At 40.8% G+C, this 15,346-nt stretch overlaps 1 long non-coding RNA gene across 2 annotated transcripts in view; it reads left to right on the top strand.

Moving 5' to 3' along the window:
• The first annotated feature begins 2,537 nt into the window (after nucleotides 1-2,537).
• LOC124154608 overlaps nucleotides 2,538-15,346 on the top strand; it is a 55,692-nt gene continuing 42,883 nt past the window's right edge. For both annotated transcript variants that reach the window (XR_006863972.1, XR_006863971.1), the window contains exons 1-2: nucleotides 2,538-3,125; nucleotides 13,098-13,135. This is a non-coding gene — a long non-coding RNA (uncharacterized LOC124154608). The remainder of the gene's footprint in view (nucleotides 3,126-13,097; nucleotides 13,136-15,346) is intronic.

Genomic DNA, 15,346 nt, shown 5'->3' with positions numbered 1-15,346 from the left:
GCTTTGGAAACTACTACGTTGAATGTATGATTTAACTCTTTCCCGGCGAATAACTTTTGAAAAATCTTCTCGGGACACCGCGCGGGTAAGATTATATGAGAGCGCTGACGTTTCGGGTACCGACTCGCTACCCATTCTCGCAGCTACTGCAATCCGGAAACTTCGGCGCTCTCATATAATCTTACTCGCGCCGTATCCCTAGAAGATTTTTCAAATATTATGTTGAAGTTACTCATAGTATTTTTATTTCTAAAAATTGATTTATAAAAGATGAATTTGACTCTTGCGTCCGTAAATATTTGTTCCTAGCCGCTCGGTTGTGTGTGATGATATTCAATTCATTCAAAGCTAGTGAAAATCAAGGTTGATTTGAGGTTAAGAGCCGTCTTTTCTGTGGTGACCAGCGCGCTTACAAATGGTGAATGGATAAAAATGGGTTACATTATTAATCAAGGCATCATAAGCCACATGAGTTAGAATGTTATGCAATCAGTGTAGGATGGGAATAATTCTGAGAAAATTTTCCTCGTAACATTCTAACTTCCTCAATAATTCCGGCATAGGAATTTAACTCGGTCATAATGAACTATCAAAGTAAGAGCATTTCTACTTCATAGGATGAAAATGTATGAGCAGAACTACTCCTACGTTTTCATCCCTTTCCGTTCTTTTCCCATCCGTTAGATGGCTCGCACACATTTTGAAATATCGTGAACATCCGCGGATGCGTCATCCTACACTTTTATCATTTGACCTCTGTCCTCTTTCTACCCAAACTTTAAGACCCAGTGCGAAAGATCCACAGAGAAAAAATCATTCGCCTTGACCGGGATGATTTTTTCTCTGTGGATCTTTCGCACGATTGTGCATTGCGGGTGACTCCCGTATAAGTTATCACCGTGGCTAGTCCCGGTATACTTTAAACTTTAAGACCCAGGTTAATACTAGTTTTGCTTCCTCTAAAAAATACTATAAAAATATTGGAATAAATATTTTGAACAAGGATAGTAAGTGAAACGAAACGGAAATGTCTCGTTTCGAACGAATATACGAGACCTAAGTTTAGTCTCGTTCACGCACGGAATTAAAATCACCAAGGGGTTTAGTTTCGACCCGGGACGAAACTTTACTCTCAGCACGAAACTGAATTAATCGAAGCTCCGCTGCTCATATTGAATTTTCTATCCGTTCCCATTTCCATCCGTTCGGCAAAGGATCTCTCTCAATTTATCGCTTCTGTCGGATCTGGAGACCGAAGACCAAATGGGTGTGGGGCTGAAACCTTCTTCCCCAAAATCAGAAGATACTGATAGAATCTGATCTCTCAAAAAAAAATGTATCCACCTCTCCCGAAATGCCTTAAAGAGAATCCCGAACAGTTTTTCTGGCTCAGGTCCTACATAAACACATGTCTTTCACTCATTCCTTGTAGAAATTTCTTAGGTTATTTCAACACTGAAATTTTTATGTCTATGAATGCAGTTTTTTATGCCAGCTTAACGCACGAGAAAATGAAGAGTAAAATTTAAACTGACCTGGGTCAACATTAGCGAGGTATCCGGAAAATTTAAAGACGAAAGCATTAGGTTTTAAACGTGTAATTTGCGAACTCTTTGCAAAAAATAACGGGTGAAGTGGGTTTGACTTCTCCTGTGAACGCGTGTCTCCTGCCTGGGAATATGCCGAGTTACTTAGGGGTGCATTTTTTAAGCGTTTGCGTCTCATTCCCCACTTATCCGCCCTTCACCCCTCTCTTCCCCTCCTCCCCCGCCCCTCACATCGCAACCCCTCACCTCCTTTCTCTCCCATCATCACCACTATTTCTCTCGCCGTTCGGCAGTTCACTCGACCGGCTCCGGCCGTGCGTTACCACTCGCTCCCCCCCCCTTCCCCAACCCTCTGAAGTTGGACTCACACGTGTCTCCCGATTCCCCGCCGAGGGAGATGCATTCGCGATGACGAGCGACCCTCCGCCGCCGTAATACCTGAAGCCACTCGCCGGCCGGCCGTTGGACGCGCCCGCATGATAACCGATTCCTCTGCCGCTGCCGCATTATTTTTTACTTATCCTCTCGAGTCAGTGACTCTGCTACGTAGAGTGTTTTCCCCGCCGTCTGACTTCTCCGGAACGTGGTTTTTTTTTAAGATTACCGCACTGTGAGTTTTCGCCGCTTCGCGTATTGTTGTCGGCCAACAGTGACCGTGGCATCTCTATGCAGCACTGCCAGCTCCTTTCTTCTGACCGTCACTCTTATCTATCGCCTCGTACACTAAATATTGCGAGACAACCACTACTCTGTGTTACTGTCTCGTCAAAGTGTCTCCTTCCATACTACGTCACTTTGCACGTAAGCTTCCCATTTTCCCCTAAACTGGAATGAAGAGTGGATCTGGAAAAATAGGACTGATATCGACTTAGTGGGGAGAGTTTATGACAGCTGTCATCTCGAAGTATGTGCGTTAGAATATTTCCCGTGGTGAATGACTCATATTAATATTTGTGTCTTTGGGTGTTGTGCCAACTTCTCTGTCTCGCAGACAATCGTGTGAGACGGAATTCGGTAGTATTGTGGTTTTCAAAGACATCCTAGTAAGGCAAGGAATGCCATTCAACATTCTTCCTCGCTAATGTTACCGGCGTGTGTTTTAACCTACTGCGGCAAGTCGCGGGCCTTGTAGTGGAGGGCGCTGGGGACTGCAGCCAGGGTCTTTTGAAGCCACGACACTCCAGCTGCGACTGCGAACCTTTATTTTATTTTTTACGAGCCGGTGAAAAAGTTAAGTAGAGCTACAGAAAACTGCGATTTTGGCCTAAAATCGTCGTGATTTAAGCTTTTGTTTAACGACATATACTCCTGTGCTGCGATTAGTGACTTAGCAGGCAAAGTTAGGAATTTATCCCTTAAAGTGACAATGGACGAAATGAACACCAATTGCAGAGATCTGTGCAAGTGATTGAAATGATGAAGCAGTTGATTCACCAAGTGCTGTCACAACCTTATATATCTCGTCTCGTCTTTGAATTTCCAGCCCTCCCTCCGGCCTGAAGCAGTCCTACATTTCGACATACATCATCTCCAAGTGGTTCGGGACATTTTGTATAGTCTGTCAACTCCGTTACTCTGGTAAGTCACATTTATTTTCATTTTGTCGTTTAAGTAATCATGTTATTCCATTTATTCGTCTGTATTTAGTTTCTTGAAGCGCTTTAAAAGTTCTTACTGAGTGTAGATATTTGTAATTTTGTAAGAGATAACCTCGATCTCTGGATCAACGTTTTTAAACGAATCAGACAGACTGTCGACAAGTTGAATGTGTAGAATTCCATGGCTAATAATAATTGAGGCGGCTGTGGTAACTTTCCTCACTTTTTTAATCTTACACGACCGGTTTCAATGCTTACGCATCATTCTCGAGAGCTGTTTTTAAATGAAACTGGTGAAAGACAAAGAGAGGAGATTGAAAAATAGTATATCAGCAACATTTTTTGTAACAAACTGTTACTAAGGTATTACCTTGGGGGTCGGATGCCAAAAGAATTTCAATTGGTTATTTTTTATTATTTTTTATATTGGTCGTATTATTTACTCAAATATTGGACCGGATTTGGTAAAATAAGTACATCTGGAGCGGGATTTGTACAGTCCGCCTTGTTTAAGTACGTACTCTCAATAATCCATGCATATGGATTTAAATTAACCGTTATAATTTTCCCTGAAACCATGTGCTGACAGTATTTTTATATGACGGGGTGCGAAGCCAAGGGGTACAAGTGATTTATTTCTTGTCGAAGTTTGGTAAAGTTAATTTTTAAAAGAAATGCACTAAAACTTGGATGCCAAGGGATTCGAGTGAGTGTATATTCTGGGCTGGCATCGAGTAGAAAATCAAATACACTACTAAATATATAGTTCAACTCATTTGTTTTCTTTGCGTGATATCTGCTCATAACTCTGTTTAAAAAAGAAATCATTTGTTCCCCTTGGCTTCTCACCCACTCCTATACTAAGTATTTTTGTTGAAAGTTATTCATCTCACTTGTTGAGAGATGGCCAGAACGATGGTTAGGATCACCAAGCTCTCTTCTCGAATTGTTTGAATGTCCAGTACGCAGTAATTACATAATACTTTAGAGATGAATAATGAATTTGTACAGAAATATTAACGGATATGTTCACTCGAATTTAATGTAAAACGATGATAGCTGTAACGTAAGTTTCATGGCAGGGGAATACTGAACGGAGAGGGGAAGTTAAAAACCGTGTTCGGGGTGAGATTGTGGGGTAAGCGAGAGACAGAATGGGAACTTGGAAAATGGAAAAAATGAATGGGTCTTACCCCGAATGGAAGAAGAAAGTCATAGTTGGGAGGGAAGACAGGGGGAAGACAGGTTTCTGCAAAACACTCCACCTTAACTGGTAGAATACTTAGATTAAATTCGCAAAAAAGTTATCATACCGCCAATTTATCTCATCTGCTAAAATATGAAAAGCAATCAGTGCTTTGAAATGTGAGGGTATTGCGGACCTCCGTCACGGAAATTCAAGCAGTAAGAAGGCTTGCACTTAATTACCGATTTTCTTTTCGCTCTATTGTATGCCCTATATTTGTACAAAAACAATTGTTTACTTCGTATTATAAATGATTAAGCAAGGTCAAAACTTATCATGACTCATGAAAGTCAATCAGGAACAGTTCAGTTGGCATAGCCTACCCTGTCTAACGCTTGCTGTAGAAGACTCACCAATGTAAATGCAGTACCAAGCATCATTCGTGTGAATCATAAATATTCTAGTACGGTGGCGGAAAAAATTAACGCAAAGCTCGTTGGCGTCTGAGAGCGGCCAGTTCAGGAACTACTTGTCTACCAAAATTTTGCCCTCGTAATGCTCTCATACAACCGGGAGTTTTAAAAGCAATATATCCCTTATACCGGGGAAATAATCATACCCGTCGCATTATCACAAGGCGCAAAAGATCCAGCTACGAATTCTTCGCCATATTCTCCGAAGTATGCTTCGCCCTCGACTCACCTACAATGGAATCCACTCTCGTCGGGACATAGTGGACACAGCCGACATATTGGGCATTGAGACTGCCCTAACACCCAATCGTTCGGGTGGTGTAGTGGGTAAAGGCTTCATGCTTCGAATCAGGGGTTCCACGGATCGAGTCCCAGTGACGGATGACTTGATGCTGCTCACAAACACACTGTAAATATATTTCTGATCTTAAAACTTCGCAATATCTATCAATAGGTCCATAGGACGTTGCATGGCTATTGAATTCTTACGCGCTTATTTATTTGTTGAAATTCAACCACCATATTGCATAACCATTTGGGCAGTTGACTGTGGAGTGAATTTTGACTACCATTTCCGCGTCGTCCAGCACCGCTTCAAGGCCCCTAACCATTTGCTGCATGTGCAATGTGTCACGGCTTGCTACTCCTCCGTCATTTCAAGGGAAAATTCCTCGGAAGTTCTGCAGAGCTGAGCGAAGGAAGAACATCAAGCCGCCCAAACTCAATAGTTCTCAATCGGGTAATTTTTGGCGTCTGCGCATGTATTTCATCAGAAACATCCAATCCAATTCAGTCGTCTTTTTAATTATACCTTCGCTTACGACTTACCCCACCATATGCTGCTTCCCACCCACACTCTGCCTTTTATTCCTGTTCAATATCACGGCTTCCACATTTACCTCACTGCCAGCGAAATAAACCCCATTCCCCTTTCTTCCAGAAAAATCTAAATTTACATCGCAGATTATTTTCTTATCTTCCGTTTGTATAGGTCAATGCCTGCGATGAGAATCTATTGGGCATTTTAAGCATCCGCTGTAAGGACGGTAGAGAAAGCAATTGCGTTATGTGTGTGCTTGAGCGAATTATCGTGATGAAACGATTTAACTCTCTTTCTTTTGCTGGAACATGTAGACGTATATTCGTCGCTTATTGAACGGCACAGATAAGGTCGCCTTGTCCGAGAAATAGCCTCCCATTGAGCCAATCCTCTTACGCTTTCAATCTGTTTACGCGTATTTATACATTGTTGTTAGTACTTTTATTACTTATTTACCCTTATTTATACATTTTTGTTAGTCTATCACCCTTTTTATAGCTTTGCTCTTTCGTGGGGATCATATTGCGGGGAATTTATATTTTAGCTAGTTAGTTTCGTCTTTGCTCTCTTGTTGATTATTATCGTTAATCTATTTGTCCCACGTTAAGTTATATCTTAATTTCGTTAATTAGTCTTCTTTGGAACTATATAGTTTTCTAGTTTTAAACCCATTAATCGACTTAATCCATATCCAGGTAACTACATTCCCTTATTTACGTTTAAAAAGAGACAAGTTAGTAAGTTTATCGGTTTGTTTTACTCTCTCTCAAATATCTATTAAGCGTAAATATCTATTAAAAAGAGACAAGCTAGTAAGTTTATCGGTTTGTTTTACTCTCTCAAATATCTATTAAGCGTATCTCCCGTCAGGTAAGCTTTTCTGAAATCCAAAGTTGCGATAGTGATAGGATGCCTTCGAATAGGTCACCCGTTGCCGGAGTTGAAAACGCCGGTGAATGCGAGGCTCTCGGAGACCGCATTACCGCGTTGGAGACGATGGTGCGGGAACTTCGGGCCCAGTTTGAAAGGGTGGCTGATACCGCTGAGGGGAATGGTCCGAGGGGTGGTTCTTCGAAAGGTCGCCGTGCCACAGGGGCTGCACGGGTTCGCCCGATTGCAAATAGCGGCTGGTCGATCGAGAGCCTTCCTCGAGGTCCATCTCTCGATGACGGGGTCACGTCACCCCGTAAATCTGAGTTTTGGAGGGTCGTGTCTCGGAGGGACGGTGGTAGTGTCACTCTAAGACGGGGTTTGGGGGATGCTGAGGCAAATCCCGTCCCCGTCTCGAACAGGTACCAGTTGCTGTCGGATGGAAACTCCGAGGTGCCTGACGTGCCTACTCCTACCCCGAAACCGGCACCTAGGAAGGGGCGTCAGAGTGGGAAGGGGGGGATCATAGTGTTAGGGAGTAGCAATGTCCGTCGTGTGATGGTCCCGTTACGGGAGAGGGCAGACCGCGAGGGTGTAAGCGACCGTGTAACGTCATGGTGCATCCCTGGTGGCGGTGTTCCTCAGGTGACGCAGGCGGTTGGTGCGGCGGTACGGGGCACGAAGTGCTCCAGACTGCGGGTCGTGGCTCATGTTGGCGTCAATGATGCCACCTTCCGTGGATCTGAGGAAATTCTAGATTCCCTCCGGGATCTGAATTCCGAAGTGAAGCGGGTGGGTGGGACCATTGGAGTCGGCATTGAGCTTTCGATTTGTAGTCTTGTCCCGAGGATCGATCGTGGTTCTCTGGTTTGGAGCCGAGTGGAAGGCATAAACCAGAGGCTGCGTCGTTTCTGCACGGACATCGGAGCCTCCTTCGTGGACCTTAGGCCGGCAATCCGATCGTGTAGGATCCCTCTGAACCGTTCGGGAGTCCATTACACGGCTGAGTCGGCTAGTCGTGTAGCGAGTAGCATATTTGAGCACTGTAGGTCTTTTTTAGAGTAGAGAGTAGGGCAGAGTGTAGATATATTAGTGGGTTGAAAAATAAAGGGGTAAGTTCAAAACTTTTCACAGACAAAGATTCTTCCAGAAATGAGAATAGAGAAGTAGAGAGAAAAATCAGCGTTTCAGGTATTACATTTAAGCACGAGAAGCGTCAGTCGAGCAACACGTTCAAAGACAGTCAGGGCTCAAGTCATTTTGATAGTGTGTCAATAAGACATGCACTTCCATTTATCAGCGGTATAGAGCCTGTGAATAGTCTATTCGACAAAAGCAAATCAGAATTATTCCCGAATCGCAATAATACTAGTTCCGAAGTTTTAATCGTGGCTGTGGTTAATTGCCGTAGTTTAAGAAATAAGATTCCCGAATTCCACCATTTAATTCATAGTACGAAGTGTAACGTCATTTTTGGAACAGAAAGTTGGCTAACAGATGATGATTCAGACAATGAGATCTTCCCAAAATCGTTCACTGTTTATCGGAAAGATAGAATTAATCGAGTTGGGGGCGGAGTTTTTATAGCTGTAAAGAATTCAATCGTCAGCCAAGCGATAACCGTAACTGAGACCAGCGTTGAATCTGTGTGGTGTTTAATTAAATGTCCAAAATTCAAAACTATTTTATTATGTTCGTATTACAGACCACCTAACTCAGATATAACGTCAATGTTGGATTTTCAAAATCAAATAAACAGCGTAGCATCCAAGTATCCTGAAAGAAACTTGATTGTGGGTGGAGATTTCAACGTACCTTCTATAGATTGGGAGACTTATAGCTTCATTCCTGGTGGGAGGGATAAAGTGATCTGCGAGGCTTTATTACACACTTTCACATCTAATTCATTGTTTCAAATAGCATCCGCACCGAACAGAGGAGAAAATATTCTTGATTTATTAGCGACAAATATACCACATCAGGTAATAAACGTTGGCACTGTCGAAGGAATAAGTGACCATAGGGTAGTAACTGCAAAGTTTTCTCTAAATACCGCTGTAAACTTTAAAAAAGAGCGTAAAGTTTTCATTTTTAAAAGAGCTAATTTTGATGGGTTTAAGAGTCATATGAAAAATGCTTTCCCCGAGTTTCAAGAATCAGTATTAAAGTTAAATGTAGAGAATACTTGGAAAGCTTTTCTTTCGCTCGTAACTTCGGGAATAAATAGCTACATCCCTAGTAAAATAGTAAAAGAAGGCAGCGAACCGAGATGGTACGACGCGGAAGTGAGAAAATCATTGAGGCGACAGAGAGCGTGTCATGCTAAAATGAAAAAAGTCAGCACGGATTTATCCGCTAATGAACGCGAGCTAATAATTAAAAAATATAGGATGACTAAAGCCGCCACGAAGGAAGCGTTCAGGAATGCGTTCACGAATTTTAAAAGAAAAACACTAGTAGAGCAGTTACAGGATAACCCAAAAGCATTTTGGTCATATGTTAGGGAAGTTCAAGGTAAACGATCTACCGTATGTTCGCTGAGAAACGACAATGGAGATGTGTTGACAAGCAGTTACGATAAAGCCAATTTATTAAATTCCTACTTTAAGAGCGTGTTCACGGAGCCTTCCGAAAACTCACCCGAGACCGATGACAATCCCTGTATTCATAAGATGCCAGCTATTGACATTAGTACGCTCGGAATAGAAAATATATTGAAATCGCTTAGTCCAAATAAATCACCTGGTCCAGACGAAATCCCTTCTCGCGTATATAAAGAACTAGCCTCAGAACTTGCCCCCTACTTGCAGTTAATATTCAGTAAATCCATCAAGCAACACGAAGTACCTAATGACTGGAAAATCGCTAATGTAACGCCTATATTTAAAAGTGGAGACAAGGAACAGCCATCTAATTACAGGCCGATATCTTTAACGTCCATCTCTTGCAAAGTCCTTGAACACATCGTAGTCAGCTCGGTAATGAAACACCTAGACGCGCAAAACTTATTAATGGGAAATCAACATGGATTCAGGAAAAGCAGATCGTGCGAAACTCAGTTAGCGCTTTTCGCCCACGATATTTTAGTCTCCGGGGAAGACAACATTCCAGTAGACGCGATTTTTCTTGATTTCAAAAAGGCATTTGATAAAGTACCCCACGGAAAGTTAATATTAAAACTGAAATCTTATGGTCTAGACGAAGATGTCATTTCCTGGATTAGAGAATTTTTGAGCGACCGCGTCCAAAGAGTAGTATTAGACGGTGCAGTCTCCAATGAGGTTAGAGTGACTTCTGGCGTTCCTCAGGGTAGTGTCATTGGCCCACTCTTATTCCTTCTTTATATAAACGACATTGGCGAAGTAGTGCAGAGTAAGTTACGATTATTTGCAGACGACGCTGTAGTTTACAGAGAAATTCGTTCCAGCAAAGATATAGATGAACTAACGAATGACCTTGCTGCTATCCAAGCTTGGTGCGATGCTTGGCAGTTAGAATTAAATTTGGAAAAATGCGTCGTAATGAATTTCTGGGAGAAGAATAACTCCCTACAGCGTAACTATGTCATTCGGGGCGCGCAGTTAAAGGCAGTTGAATCTGTGAAATATCTAGGGGTTAGACTCAATAATGATCTATCGTGGAATAAACATATTCGAGAAATAACCGGTCAAGCTAATCGTAAAATGGGTTTTGTTAAAAGAATATTAGGAAAGTGCGACGACAAAGTGAGAGAAATTAGCTACTTTTCCCTCGTTAGACCACATTTGGAATACGCTGCCAGTGTTTGGGACCCTCATGAAAAAGGCTTAATAACAGAGTTAGAACGCGTGCAAAGAAGAGCTGCCAGGTATGTGAAAGGTCGTTACGATAGTCTTGTTAGTGTAACTGACCTCTTACATAAACTCGGATGGGAATCTCTGTCGGACCGTAGATTGAAAAATAGACTAAACCTTTTGGATAAATTCAAGAGCAGTGTCTTTTCTGACGAAGTTAACCATATCTTGCGGACGCCAACGTACTACGGAAGATCAGATCATATAAATAAAATAAGAGAGATAGATTGCAGAACAGACAGATTCCGAATGTCATTTTTTCCACGATCAATAAGAGATTATAACGGCAGCAATAGAACGCGTAAATAGATTGCATGACTTGTAGTGTAGCCTACTAACCTATGTAAAACTTACTGCATGTTTCTGAATTTCTATTCTATATTCTATTTCTAACAGCATATAGTAGTATAGTTTGTTATTATACGGGACGTTTCTTGGACGGTGTGGTGTGCATGTGGGAGTCCAAATGCATGCTGCATGCTGGTGATTGATCACCCCCTGCCAAACACCCTAGAGGTGGCTCGCAGGGTAATTTGTAGATGTAGATGTCTGTCTTAGACCTCCAAGAACTCCGCGATATGATCTAATGAAGTCGTTGCCTTTGTTCTCGGGTGAAGCTTGAGGTACAAATGGCGTAATTAAGTGGCGATGGAATTAATTGTGGGTAATTACGTTTCGTTTTCACGCACATTTGGTCGTTCGTAGCGGTTATGGGTGATATCTTTACTCTTCGTAGGTGTATCATAGATTTTTATCGAAGACAAGAAGTGATATATTTATGGCTGCTCATCTTATTTGCCTCATTCTAAGCGTTGCAAAGGGGACCTACGTGTGGTACATTTCTTGTGGGAAATGCAGAAAACAATGATTTTCTCCCTATTTTCCCCGGAATAATTTTTCGTTTCCGTCCAGTCCTACAAGGTTTTCACCGTTAAAATATTAATACAATAACCAGCAGGGAATGCTTGTGAATTTTAATCTTAGGAGATATTCTATCCTATTGAAATAATAATTTGTTGAGTTAAAATCCACGGGATTTTTGTTGCATTAGATGAATTGCATTTGTTGCAGGGTGAAGCTCCTGGTAGATTATTAGACCCACACATACCTGGAACATCCCTTATGTCTTCTTTTTGATGTCGTATTTTTTAGCTTGGCTTTTATGTCCTGCACCTAAAATTCTTTTTCTCTCCTATTCGCCTGCTTAATATAGACTTCTCCCGTTTCCTCGCATATGACGTTCATTTCGGTTCTAAAAACATAGGTCCGAAATCGAGCATATTTTTCAGGACGCTGACGTGGTCATGGGGACAGACAGTTGGCTTACGGAAGATATTAGCGAAAGCGAAGTTTTTCCTCCAGAGTATAAAATTTACAGATGCGATCTACGCAATAGAACAGGTAGCGGAGTTTTTATAGCAGTTAAATTACATTTACACAGCGCCACCCACGAAATAATTGACAACGAAATAGAAAGCGTATGGTGTACAATTAAACAACGAAACAAAAGGAGTTTTCATATTTGCTCTTTTTATAGACCGCCGAACTCCGAAGTCGATATTATGTACCTTCTAGAAAATCAAATATCCGCATTTACTCAGGGAGATAGTAAAAGTGTAATAGTAATCGGGGGAGATTTTAATCTTCCATCCATAAACTGGGATACTTACACTGTAAAACCGAATTCAAGGAATAGTGAAATCAGCGAGGTATTACTCAACATACTTGCAAATCAATCTCCCGCCCAAGAAGTTGACAAGCCTACGAGACGAAATAAGATATTAGACCTTATAGCAGTAAGCCATCCTAAGTTGATAAAACAACTCGATATTTTTGACGGTATAAGCGATCACAGAGTGATATTTGCAACGTTAAAAATTGGTGTAGCGTCAGCCGTATAACCTGGACGCAATATTTATTTATTTGATAAATGCAACTTAACAAAATTTGGCGAGATTCTTAATGACTCCTGCAAAAAATTTGTAGTTACATCGAAGGACCAAAGCACAGACGTAACATGGAAACACTTCTTAGAAATTCTGCGCCAAGGAATCAACGAACATATTCCGCAAAAATTGAAATGTGATAATAAGGAACCTCGCTGGTACAACAACGACGTGAGAAGGGAACTTAGGAAACAGAGAAAACTATACAACTTGTACAGAAAGTCCATTACGACACGTAATAAATTGAAGGAACCTGAAGCTTAAGAAAGTTACGCTGCACAACTCTCAGTAACCAAGAACGACCTGCAATCTGAACAATTTTTTTTGTCGACCTCGGGGGCATTGGAGTAAAATTCTCACGTGTCAAATCTAAGGACAAAGGTCCGAATCTTGGCTGCGTAAATTGCCAGTTTTCCACGTCATACGAGTATGTGATCGTCCATTGTTATAAGTTGCCAACTATCCCGATGTGAAGGACTTATTATGATGTTTTGGGGGATATGTGTATAAATGAAGCATTAAAACCAGTGAAGCTTTAATCTGGGTTTTCATCTGTAACCTACGCGATCAGACAACCAGTAGCCCGAGTACATGGTTGAAAGAGGCTATTTTTTGTTTTCTTACGAAGTGGGAAGTTTGATAAATGATGAAGTTATAGGCGTAAAGCAGTGAGTGATGGGATTAAAATTATCATACACACTTCAATCTTTTAACTAAATACCTCATTTCTAGTTATTGGCTCTTCCGTAAAACAATAATTTTACGTTTACAAGAAGAGGGCTATTATATTTTATTTTCTAATTTTAAATGTAATTTTATTTCAGGTCGGCCCAATGAATGCATCGATCTGGTGAAGGAATAGGTGAGTCGCTTTTTTCTCTCATGAAACCCTTAAAATAAGTCAAGCCAAGCGAAGAAGGTTCTCTGATTGATCGTTAATTTTATTTTTACCTCACCACTTCACGCCAGATATATTTATGGCATATTTTACTTTTTTAAACATTTAATTGGCTTTCCAACATCGGCAACTGTATATTGATATCTCCTCAAGCAGTAAAAATAGTAAAAATTATATTGCAGGAATAGAAAGATCAGCAACTTTGCAATTTCCTCATAGTAATTTATTGAGACCGACCATGCTTTGGTCACAGAGTAACATTATCAACTCTGTAAAATCATCCACCTTGATATGTTCCACCTAATGGAAACAGCAAAGTTGTTGATCCTTCTATTCCTGCGATTATGGATTTCCAACAAGTTACGCCCGTGACTATTAATTATGAAAATTATATTATTACATGGTACAAAATATAATTTTTCTACCGTAGTTCAACATGAAGGCGGATCCGTGGTTGGATTGAAAATTATGGAACGTTATTTCTTCTTTATTTATGTGTTGTGATTCGGTCTCTCAGTCTAGCTCATGAGCATCTAGTGATTATCAATTAGGAGCCTAATGGTGGCGCTATGCGGTGATACTGGTTGTACGGTAGAAAAAACGTTTGTTGAAAATGAACCGAAAATCGCCATGAAACAAGATTATTTCGCGTAGTCACGCCTAGTGTGTTTGATTATATGCTTTCATTAACTGCACCAATTCAGCAAACTATGAGGGGAAGAGGGTAGTTTCCTTTATCAAAGAAAACGAAAGGCATTGATTGCGAATCGGTATCCACCATTAGTGTATTCATAATATACAAATTATTTGGTTTTAGAAATCCCAGTTTAGACGAATGGCAACGGTAAATTTTAACCTCATTTGAAAAAGGCCAGATTGGCGATTAACCGCGATTGAGGCGATTCCAATCTACGTGACGTCACTGGGACCTAGTATCTATACGAGTAGATAGGAGTTCCGCACATCAAATATCTCTCTAATAGTCTGAAACTTATCTTTGCCTCTGTTTTTCCTCATTTCTGTCGCTTCATCAAATCGAATAACCCGCAGTGTTATTTTGAATTAATTCCTCCCCATTATACTGTTGAAAATTAGACGCCCGTCTAGTTTACTCCAAAGTTGTGAAATATTTTCATTTTGTACTTGTAAAAACGATAACTATTAGCAATCCCAGGTCCTTATCTATTTGTGAGTATCCTTCTTCATTCTTGAAAGCTTGCAAAACTATATGCTTTACAATTGTGGTCCATTTTCTAACAACATCAAAAATATTAGGACGCAAAATTATCAACAGAGCAGAAGAAAGAATAAAAATTTCGCACGGCGCACAGGATATGACGCAAAATATTACGCCTTCGAGTTCTACCCTTTTTAGTGGCATGAGGTTTTGTTTACCACTCCTCTTTCAGATTGCGTGAACAGATTGAACAGTTGTTAACTTGAAACTAGAACAGTTGTCTTAAGTAATTTGAAAATAAAACTTTTTTCTTTTCATTAAACTTTACTAACTACGAAATTACCGGATTACTGCATCTTTTTCATACTCCCCGAATTGACTCATAAAACTTAAATTTAGTTTCATAAAATTAGGTAGCATCATTTTTTAAGTCCCAGTTTATGATTTGTTAATCTTCCTCGCAGATTTTTGTAATTAACAATCTGGTAATAGGTTGGTTTCTATTATTTTTTCATTGCCTTAATCAAAAGACTATTACTCCTGGAGTACTTATTTCACGCATTTAGATTTTTAAATTGCAATATCTATTTTTCGCGATGAAATAAACCGAAAAAATATTCAAGCGCGCGAACACGTGACGGCTTAGTATGAATGCTGGGATAAAGCCCTTGTGACGTCATTCTGGTTCCCTCTGCCGCCGTGTGAGGTGACCTTGGAGCGAGGGTGTGTGCTTCGCTCCGATGCAGACTTCTAGCAGGTAGCTGAGTACCCTGCTAGCAGGTAACGCTTGGCTTAAATAAGGATCATTATTCCCCTATCAAAGGAAGGAAACTTTCCGAACTTGGGTATTTTTAATGAGTGAATATTAAGAGATGTTTCCCTGAACTCTGTGCCTCATGCATGCATTGGTTATCTCAGACCATGTAAAACTCCTATCTACTCGTATAGAAACTAAGTCCCTGTGACGTCACGTGGAAAGGCATCGCATGGGCGCCAAT

This window comes from Ischnura elegans, chromosome 1 (assembly GCF_921293095.1).
Source record: "Ischnura elegans chromosome 1, ioIscEleg1.1, whole genome shotgun sequence".
Lineage (NCBI taxonomy): Eukaryota > Metazoa > Arthropoda > Insecta > Odonata > Coenagrionidae > Ischnura > Ischnura elegans.
This window is presented reverse-complemented; position numbering and strand designations above follow the sequence as displayed.